A 7652-nucleotide genomic window follows, 5' to 3' on the forward strand; every position below is an offset into this window, starting at 1 on the left:
ATATATATACACACATATATATATATATATATATATATATATATATATACACACACACACACACACACACACATTAGATATATGCACACAACACACATTATATATATACACACACATATATATATATATATATACACACACACACACACACACACACATATCTATATATTGTTTTATTTATTTTTTTATTTATTGTTTTGGTTTATTGAGAGGCAGGTGTAGAAAGATGAAAATAAATATGAATTAGTTGATGGCTTGGTATGATTTACATAATTTTAAAAATATGTAGAAATTATGTTACTATATGTTAGATACATAACATAGCAAAAAGGTACAATTTTCGCTAAAGTATACATTATCATCTCCATGTGACTTTTTTCTATTTTAAGTTATGTCAACGCATTTATTATTATTAAACGGTGTTATATTAGGAGTTCAATAGAAAAAGAAAAGAAGTGTGTTATTAATTATACTATTTTAGTCTTTAGTTTATGGGGGGATTTTCTACAGAACCCCCCCCCGGTATAGCAGAGGTATTGTCGTGTATGGGAAGATGTTCTTCAGGGAGACATAACGGTGCAGCTGTAACTGCAGCTCACTGCACAGTAATAAGCATCATAATAATAATTAATGCAGAGCATGCTTGCCCTATAAAGGTTTCTTATTTTGAGTCTCATAAATGAGAACAGCTGGGAATGAGATCCCTCTTTAATAATATAAGTATTTTCGTATATGCATTTATTAGATTTTTCTTTCTAGCTGCTCTCCATAGGTTTGGCCAGAGCAGGTATCACTGATGAGATGATCTACCTCCCTTCCTATAGTATAAGCCTGTGCAGCCCTGGATCTGCCACCAGCAGTAAGCAATTCAATGTGGCCCAGACACAAAGCCTGAGCGACCCATTGTGCTTCTCTCTATTCCACCTGGGAATCTCAGCCATCTATAGATTTTTATCATCTTTCAAAAATTCCATTTTGTAATAGTTTTGTCAATACACCCTGCAGATGACCAAATAGTGTATAAAGCCAGATCAGCAAATGGAGCTCCTAACTATCTCACAGGGGCAGGAGCGAAAATCACATCTAAAAGAAGACAACATCTAAAAGGAGTCACATCCTCATTCAATGTGTCCAGACCAATTATGGGATCCAATAAATAATGGGTTTTTTTTATGATTTCAAATATTACATGTAATTAAATGTCTTATAATTAACAGTTCTTATCCTTTCCACATAAACATGGAAATAAATGTACATAAAGCTCACTTTCTCTTATGCAGCTTAGTACCACAATAATATTACTAATACTTCATTATATTGCCATCCTGACGCTTCTAGAATTGAACTTTTAATTATGACCATTATATATATATATATATATATATATATATATATTACACACATACACACAATAAAAAGCAGTCTTTGCTTCTATATGAAGATGTAATGGTAAATTGTAATTCTTTGTGGTTTTTTTTCCTCTTATTCATAAACGCGAAACTCATTTTAAACCCCTTGTAAAATAGGTTGCACACAGCTTAATGATGACAAAAATGAGTCTTTTTCTGCAGAAAAAGGGACCTCAAAGTGAGCCTACAGCTGCAGCCCAAGAGGGTCAGCGTCATTTGCCGCATTCTCTTCTTGATTACAAGCCGAGCCCATCAAACAAAACATAATTACAGTAATTTTAGGTTTATTTATTCTAATGCAGTTCCCCATCTCTCGGGTAATTATGAGCAATTTTTTCGCCCAGGGAATCTTTTTGCATTAACAAAAGAGATAACGTATTGAAAGCCAAATTTGCTCTGTATTGAGAAAAGAAGGGGGGAAAAAAACTAGGTGAGAGCTTCCATCTCTGCAATTCTCTTATATTGGAGTTCAGCAAATTGCTTGCAGGTGTATGGAGCAGCAGAGTGAATGAGAGACGGCAGGATTAGGAAAGGCACAAGCTTCAGAATAATACAAATGGCCAACACAAGACAGCACTGTCCATCTAATGTCCTCTCCTCCAGGGCAAAAAAATAAATAAAAACATCATATATATATATAACATTATATGGGACAATTCTTTATAATGTTCACTATATTGGTGTAAGACACATTAACAACTCCATCTATCTATCCAGTATCTATCTATCTATCTATCCAGTATCTATCTATCTATCTATCTATCTATCTATCTATCCAGTATCTATCTATCTATCTTTCCATCTAATATCTATTTCACTATCTAATATCTAACTTTCCATCTTAATATATGGGACAATTCTTTATAACGTTCACTACATTGGTATAAGACACACAGACAGATAGATAGAGGGAGTTGTCAATCTATCTATATTTCCATTTAAATATCTATCTCACTATCTAATACCTAATTTTCCATCGTAATATCTATCTATCCATCTATCTAATCTATTTCTTTGCCCATGTAGCTAATATCTATCCACCCATCTAAATATCTATGCGTGTATCTGTTTTAAATATTGATCAATTCAAAAATAAATTACAATGTTATATATATATATATATATATATATATATATATATATATATATATATATACACACACACACATATACGCACACTCATACATACACGCATCACTAATAAATATATATATATATCACAACCTACACACAAGTGGTACAAAGTAAATTTGTAAGTAAAGTATGCAAGAACAATATCCAACTTCTTTATATCTGGAAGTGGGTGCATGGTATAATATTATATATATATATATATATATATATATATATATATATATATATATATATATATATATATTATATATATACACACACACACACATGTATCTTGAGAATTGAGTACGGGTCACCATCCAGTCGGATGAGTTGCACATTACATTCTCCAGACCTCAGACAATAATATCCCAAACTATTTTGCACCATCCCAAGCATTCAAGATGTAGGTTGTTGTCTGAATTAACCTGACAGAAGACACAAGTCTGTAGTGATGGAAGGATAATGCAGTGATCAGCCCCCCCACACACACACCCTCCTACACCCAGAAACTTATCCCCATGTCTCCACCAAGGAATGAGAACCTGGCTGTCCCCCTTACCTTATATATTATACAGAGCAGGTCTCATTCCCAGTATAAAAAAAGGGATTCTGTGAGTTTGGAGCTCTCACCCTGCAGTGATTGTCGGTGGATAAGTCAGATCCCTCTGCTCCTGCTCCCAGGATAGGACTGAATATTTCTGCTATATACCCTGTGTCTTTATAGCTGATGAAAAAAATTGCAGATTATTAGCATAAATGTTTACTCTTCATTACGCTGATGACATTGTGCACTTGAGATCTTAGTAATCTTTGGGAAAATTATGAGTAATTTTTTAAAATTTTAAAGCAGAGGCTGTAACCATGCAATTCAAACTAATTCTGCGTAGGCTCCAAACGGATATAATTATCGAGGAGTCAAGATGTTATGCTAAAACTATGCGTTGATATTCCCCATTTATTATGTACATACAACTTTGACAATGTTGATGCTTGAAATAGCAGGAAATTGTCTTGCGCAAAAATTACAGTCCATATTAGGACATGTGAAATTGCAAAGAATTATATAGTAATTGCAGGCTTTCAGATCGCAGAGCTAGAATGCTCCAACTAGTGCAAATGTGGATGAAATTACAGATCAGAGCAAAAATTAGGGGGGAATAGAAAAAAAAGGGGGTCTGGGAATTTTCAAGTTGGCTACAGGATTCCGGAAGTGGCTAATGCCATATGATTGCTGAGACTCAGGGGGATAGAGTATCCTTTCCTCAAATAACTCACTCATCTGCTGCTGTATTAGGGGTCAGATATACTGTGCATAGGGGGGTTTATGCAGTGCAATTTGGTAGTACAGGGGTTAATGCAGTGCCAGGCGGTACAGGGGTTAATGCAGTGCCAGGCGGTACAGGGGTTAATGCAGTGCCGTGTGGAGGCACAGGGGTTAATGCAGTGCCATGTGGAGGCACAGGGGTTAATGCAGTGCCATGTGGAGGCACAGGGGTTAATGCAGTGCCATGTGGAGGCACAGGGGTTAATGCAGTGCCATGTGGAGGCACAGGGGTTAATGCAGTGCCGTGTGGCGGTACAGGGGTTAATGCAGTGCCGTGTGGCGGTACAGGGGTTATTGTACAACTTTAGGGTTGCAATATAGGAAAACTTAAGTATAGATTATGTTCTCCTGCTATAAGGGATTTTAGCATTTCCACCTTATGGCACATCTTGGGTTAAACTCATGCCCTATGGCAGCAAAATGGTTAATGCAGAGATTTTGTCAAAATAAAAATCTGCATTCAGGGTTTTGGTATATTTCCTATTTAACGCTTTAGGGCAGCACAGCGGCAGAGAGGAGCCGGCCTGGAGCCCTGTGCTCAGAGAGTCCTCTGCGCCCATAGGGCAGAGGTGTGCGGGTGTTCACAGGTTCCATCATTCGTGGAGCCGGCGGCGGCTTCTACTGCGATCCCTGCACCCAAGTGACACACAAGCTGCAGAAGAGGAAGAAAGTTAATTATAGAAAGAAAAAGCCACAAGGAACACAGAGGATGATGAGCCCTGGAGGAGGAGGAGGAGGAGGAGGAGGGTAAGGGATGCTCAAGCTGCAGCCCCCCGGGGACAGGGGGTGAGAGAACAGGCAGGAAGCAGGAGGAAAGCGCCTGCACATGGGGCCATCAGGCGCAGCAGCACCGAGAGACTCACCGATCTGTACAGGGGAGACGGAGCCCGAAGATCAGGCTGAAAATGGGCGCATTTCCTTTTGTTCTCTACCAGATTCTGATCCGCGCATAAAATGCGGTTTATTCATTGTATTTATCGCTATTTATCATCTTTTTATACGATCAAGGAAAAATAATAGAAATACAAAAATGTAAACTCTATTTCTATGGATACATAGTTGGTCGGTCTATCTATCTAGTATCTATCTATCTAGTATCTATCTAGAATATATCTATTTATCTAGTATCTATCTAGTATCTATCTATCTAGTATCTATCTAGAATATATCTATTTATCTAGTATCTATCTAGTATCTATCAATCTATTATCCATCTAGAATATATCTATTTATCCATCCATTTAGTATCTATCAATCTATCTATCCCATATCTATCTATTTATCCATCTAGTATTTATCTATCTATCTATTATCTATTTATCCATCCATCTAGTATCTATCTATCCATCTAGTATCTATATCTATCGCACTTTAGTTCACATATTACAATTAGTAATCTATCTAAATGTCTTTTATCTACAGGTGGAGAGCTGTAGACATTTGTGTCTCTTCTGCTCCTCGGTGAGTCAGTAGCTTTGGGCCCCAGGCAGGCAGCCTGCTGTAATGCAGCCATCAGTGACAGATCCCATCCCTGACCATGCTGCCCAGCCTGACTCATATCTCCTGGCTAGGCTGTGCCTCCTCTAAATCACTTTACAGACATAATCTGTCACACTCCTTGAGTACAGTGCACACCCTCCGCCCTCCTGTCACTGTTTATATAGCAGACTGTATATATATATATTAGACACACATGCATACATAGAGGACACCTGTGCTATTTATGACTAACCCCACATCTCTGTAGCTTTTCTACTGTCTCCATTTTAAAGGAAATATTTGTGGGATTACAGAATTTGATTATAAAGGAAATGTTAGAAATAGAAAAAAAACCCATGGAGGGTACAATGAGCAAATACATGACTGAAATAGTGCCGGTGATTTCATATACTGAAAATGCATCACAGGTCCGGGTTAGCAGGCGTACTATGCTTTTCTCGTTAGCTAATGCCAATCAGTACCTGTAGTAATAATTGATAATTTTGCTGCTACCATAACCAGCATTATTCTAAACAGTTATAAATGTAGTGAATGGGAAAAACAGCAGTAATCCCTAATTGATTTTTGTTAAGTCCCATTCACTCACATAAAATGTGCAAAAAAAATAATCAGGTAAATACAGAAGGTGTGTACAAGGCCTACAAATGCAAAATATCTTAACTAATGACATATTTTTAAAATTAAGTATTTAACCTGTATACATAAAACAGTACTGACCATCATTTTCATAAAACATGTCCTACCATGTTCTGTATACAGCTCATATGCAGACCTGGGAGTAGCCAGGGTTACAGACTGCGAATATGCCCTACTGGGAATCCTACAGCCATGCCCCTTTGCATCTGTACCCTATGTCCTACTAACCTACTGAATGCATAGAAGAGTAAGGTCAGACAGCAGCGCAGTTGTGGTATGGACATGATGCGTTACAATGCTGTAAATATAACCCAGCCTACAACGGATTGCATCCATGTAGTTTTTGCATAAACAAACATGCGTAGAGAGTGCAGTTTTTAAACGAATGTTGATTAGCAGGATCATTAACAGTGTTCCATATTAATTAACATGACCTTAATACATTTGCAGTAAAAAAAAAGCACTTGTTGTCAAGTATGTGTTTTTTTTGTTTTTTTTTACAGTATAGGCTGCATAATGACTGTATCACAAATGCTTTGTCTGGCCTTACCCTTATCCATCAAATCTAAATACCTAAAATGAAGGCGCTGTGGTAGTCTGTAAGAACACATGATCCTTCTGCTGAGATGACCCCATACACATCGCTACCATTGACAAAATTGCCATAGGCAAATAATATTCCTTGGCTCAGGTCTGTAAAAAAAATAAAATATTCATTCCTATTATTACTCTAGTATGACACATGTAATACTGCACAATGGATTAAAACTTCAGTGCTGAACAGACCAGCCATTGGAATACTGCCATCCAGTGCCGGACTGGTCATCTGGCAATTCTGGCAAATGCCAGAAGGGCCTGTCTGGTTGTAGGCTGCCTTGTCTGCTATGTTATTAGCAGAATCAGAGTTCTCAAGACACTCATACTGTTAAGAGTTGTGACGGAGCATAAAGTCACTGACTCCGTCACTTACCCCAGCAGGTCACAGGTATCATTAGACATATTGGTCTTGTAGTAATCTTGCTTTCCTCCATCCACGATAATATTAGTAGTAATATATCCCATCTGGTTCTTGGGGGCTGGCACAGCACTGGCCTGTGTGATTTCAAATGCCAGGGCTGAATTTCAGCCCCAGTTCCTACCTGGTGCCATCACTTGATGCAAATTTTTATGCCAACAAAGATGACCTTTCACAAGTTCTAATAACAAGTCATTGTACTTGCACCAATAGCCATTCACATGTGCGGGCATTGGGAGTAACAGTATGTAAGTGATCATGTATACTCAACCAGTGAAATCACTAAGGGACTGATTAATTATTGCATTTGCATATTTTTTTATCTAGTTTTTGGAGTTTTTCTCCTGTGTTTTTTTTTTTTTTTAAAAGTTTCCGCCTTTTTTAATGTCTGCTTTATAGGTGTTCGCTAGAGTTGATGCGAATCTATTCCCACATGCCATTCCATTAGCCATGACAGTGGTCTGTGGTCGCTGGATGGGAGAGTATCGGCTCTTACCTGGTGACGTCCCCGACTCTTCCCTTGGTTAGCCGGCTTGACGCGATACAACATGTGCGTTACGTCACAGCGAGGACACTGCACCAGGCTGGATAATCAGAAGAAGAGCCACAGATGCTGACAGGTGAGATTGCCTTGGCGCGGCGGGGTGGCTCA

At 38.1% G+C, this 7652-nt stretch overlaps 1 long non-coding RNA gene across 1 annotated transcript in view; it reads right to left on the bottom strand.

Annotated features, from left to right (window-relative positions):
• The window catches only part of LOC141049422 (uncharacterized), a 93655-nt gene extending 90446 nt beyond the window's left edge, over window positions 1-3209 (bottom strand). The window contains exon 1 of the long non-coding RNA XR_012220348.1: window positions 3085-3209. This is a non-coding gene — a long non-coding RNA (uncharacterized lncRNA). The remainder of the gene's footprint in view (window positions 1-3084) is intronic.
• Between the last annotated feature and the right edge of the window lie 4443 nt (window positions 3210-7652).

Source organism: Dendrobates tinctorius, unplaced genomic scaffold, assembly GCF_039654945.1.
Source record: "Dendrobates tinctorius isolate UK_male_01 unplaced genomic scaffold, ASM3965494v1 ptg000143l, whole genome shotgun sequence".
In the NCBI taxonomy this organism is placed as follows: Eukaryota; Metazoa; Chordata; class Amphibia; order Anura; family Dendrobatidae; genus Dendrobates; species Dendrobates tinctorius.